Source organism: Coffea arabica, chromosome 2e (genome assembly GCF_036785885.1).
Source record: "Coffea arabica cultivar ET-39 chromosome 2e, Coffea Arabica ET-39 HiFi, whole genome shotgun sequence".
NCBI classification, from domain to species: domain Eukaryota; kingdom Viridiplantae; phylum Streptophyta; class Magnoliopsida; order Gentianales; family Rubiaceae; genus Coffea; species Coffea arabica.
In genome coordinates, this window is record NC_092313.1 from 40,797,569 (window position 1) to 40,800,971 (window position 3,403).

General features: G+C 40.4%; 1 long non-coding RNA gene across 1 annotated transcript; it reads left to right on the top strand.

The window, feature by feature from the left end:
* The first annotated feature begins 248 nt into the window (after positions 1-248).
* LOC140037282 (uncharacterized) lies at positions 249-2,834 on the top strand. Its single transcript, XR_011841206.1, has 2 exons — positions 249-384; positions 2,596-2,834. It is a non-coding gene; the product is annotated as an uncharacterized lncRNA (long non-coding RNA).
* Positions 2,835-3,403: the final 569 nt, after the last annotated feature.

A 3,403-nucleotide genomic window follows, 5' to 3' on the forward strand; every position in this document is an offset into this window, starting at 1 on the left:
TTACATTAGAATAAGTTATGACTTATGGAGTAAATTGAAAGGTTATCAAATGTTTGAGGGAAATTGTATAAGAAAGAGAAAGTTGAAGTGCAAGGGTGAAAACAACAAATAAAGCATTTATGTGATTGGCTAGCCATAAGAAATATCTTCCAAAGCTTTGACTAATATGTTGTCTTACAACTATAAGAGAGACAAGAGAAATAAAACAAAACAAAAACTAAGAGAATAAGAGAGAGTGAGAGCCGTGAGAAGAGAAAGAAAAAAAGAAAAGGAAAGCTTGCTTTGGTGCATCATTTTTGCTCTTCAATCTTGAGTTTGGATCTTGGAGGAACAACTTGAGCACTTGATTGTTGTGGGTGATCATCTACCAAGCTTGAATCAAAGGTAAGAAAGTCTAGTTGAAGACTTAAGTTGATTATTGTTTGATGAACTAGTGGTTATTTTGGCATAGGACCTTAGTTGTGCTTGATTGTGGTACCTCTTATGCCTATCACTTGTTTTTATGGAGTACTTTGGTTAATTTTTGGTGATTTATGCTGCTGGAAATTTCGGTCAAGAGAAAGAGAATTAGGGCTTTTTAATGTAATGCTTTCCTTACTTGTTTAGTTGAGAAATGGACTTGTAGTGGTTATGTTTGATGAATTGCCTCACTTGATTTGGTTGGTTACTTGCAAAAAGCTGATTTGGGTTAAGAAACCCTAAACTCCATTAGGCTAATTTAGCTTAGCTTATGGTTAGTGAGATAGAGTTTGGTTAGTGAGAGGTTGGATTAAGTTCATTGGTGCAAATGAAATTTGGTTAGGGATTGTGGTTGATGATTGTTAAATTTGGTATTGACTTGGGAGGGGAATTTCGGACCATTTGTAGGCCATTTAGATGTTAGTATATGTGTGTTTATTTGGTACAAAAGTGGTTGAAAAACCTGCATAAGAACCATGAAAACGAACCATATGTTTGCGACATTTGAAACCGGCAAAATGGGTAAACAGGGCAACCCAGAACCTGAACTTGAGCTCCATTTTTCTTAATGTTCCGTGCTGATTCAGAAGTTTTGTAAAACATGAAAGTCGTAGCCCCTTGAGTCCTGAGTATGCCTACAAAATTTCAGGTCAATCGGATTAGCGTAGCCTGAGTTATCGACGAAATGCTCTAGCCTGTTTTGACCCTCTGGTTCTACGCGTTTTCTGATTTTGTTTCTGCCCATGACTTTTCGATTTTTATAGAGTTCGATATGGGTGCCGACTCCTTCATAAGAAGTTTAGATCTTGATCTCAGCTTCGAAACGGTATAAAGTACGTCGAAAACCGAGTTCCGTAGCTCCGGTTATGATCAAAACAATATCGCTCGTCAGAACTGCCTTGTATTTGGACAGTTCTGACTGGTACTTTGGCACTCGAATTTTGTTTTGTTCTGAATAGATTCAGGTCTTGGCCAAAACATGAAAGTTTTAGCCTTATGTCTCAGCTTTCTAATGCCTTTGGAATTTCTTAATTTCGATTTCTGAGCCGTGAGTTACGGCCTTGCAAACAGGGCCTGTTTGGTAACTCGCAATGAAACAGCTGGAACTGTTTCACGCAATTTTCACCTATACCCATTGAGATCTAGGTTGCGATGTCTTCATGAACATTGGAGCCCTTCCTCTTAGCTTCGTAACGGTACCTCATGTACCTTGATCCGATATTCCTAGCCTAAATTTTGACCAAAACGGTTTGAGATGGCCGACTTGGCCATTTCCGTTTGCCGTTCTGCGCGGACGTGTGCGGCCGTTTTGCCGTTTCCGCACTTGCGCGTGCCAATTTTTCCGTTTGGCTTATTTCAAGTACGTTAGTTGCCGTTTGTGATATATTGTGACATAATCTTCGATTTCAGACAGTGGTGAGCTAGGCGGTGCCGGTGGGGCCCACTACTAGCCAACACACAAAGTGAATTCCGCCTTTATACTACTTTTGGTATTTTGAGTAAGTATTCAGGCCGCTCTTATGTGTTAGTTGTTTATGTGTTTCGTTATGTGTAAAAAGGGTACCTAGGCGAGGGTGTACTTTATCGCACTCGATCTAGACCCTAATTTACGCACCAATTTGTACATGACATATGTATGTGAGAAATTTTGGAACAAAAACCCTTGAGCTTGTGGCTCGGGGTGACTTTTGAATACTTTTGTGAATTTTGTGAGTTTGCGGTTGAACTCAATACCTAGATGGACTATTCGAGCCGGTTAGGGCTTGGTCGAAATCAGTCCAACTTGGATTGAGGTCACCAAGTTTGTGACCCGAGCTTGCGACTCAAGCTCAAGTTTGTGATTTCGTTCGCCTGGGCAAGTTTGTGAGGTGACTGGCCAGTGAGGGTGATAAGGTGTCGGTGGGTGTACAAGTGAAGTTCTACGGACCTTATTTATGGTCGACGGAGTGTCGACAGGAGATCACGCATGGCAAATGACTTGGCTTTGGAGCCACCCGTATCCTTATTATGTGATGTTACTTTTCTGCTTTTGCTTTACTCTTACTGTGTAATTGATGTTACGTGAAATTTACGCTTTTGCCCCTGTTTACTTACTAAGCTTTTAGCTTACCCTATTCCTTTTGTTTTCCTTAGCAGGGGCCGACGCGGGTACGTTTGGGCACTTACACTAGTATAGTATAGTTAGACTTGCTTGTAATAGCGGACAATTAGGATGTTTGTTTTTATTGTGGTGGTTTGTATAAGGACCCTTCTTAGGGTCTACCTTTTGGTTTTGGTTGTAATTATAAGGATGTAATAGTTTGAGCAGGTACTTTTGGGGAATGTACTTATAACTCTTTTGGGATTGCATATATATGTATAGTACTCTTTTGGATTTTGCTAGCTTTCGTTGTTTTAAGTTTTGAGTCCTGGCGCGAGCTAGGCAGGCGGCCCGCCGATACCCTTGGGTTCGCCCTTGGGAGAAGTGGGGTCGTCACACTTTAGATAGTGAAAGTTGACGGAGGGGTCAACTGCGGTTAATTTTGATCAAGTTCGTGGAAAAATGGCTCCTGAGAGCCCCTGTATCCTACCCTGTGCTGTTATACGCTTTCCTACTTGTTGAATTTCAGTTTGGAGTTATTATTCGCTGTTTGCTTATATGATTGCATGTTCGGGACACCACTGATCTTTAGCTCACCCTACGTTACTTGTTTTCCTTAACAGGTTCTAGCATTTGAGAGACCTGAAGTCTACCTTTACCTTTTATGAATGTTGTTTTGAATCAGACTATGTATCTTTTGGCTTGGGTTGCGACTTGAAGCTGGAAAAGTGCAAAACCTGAGTTTTGTTTGACTTGTATGAATGTATTTAATTTTATGACTTCACTTTGTGGTTTGTAATGTATAAATGTAGTTATGTTTTAATCTGATTGGAGATATACGTAAGTGTGGATGTTCATTTGTCC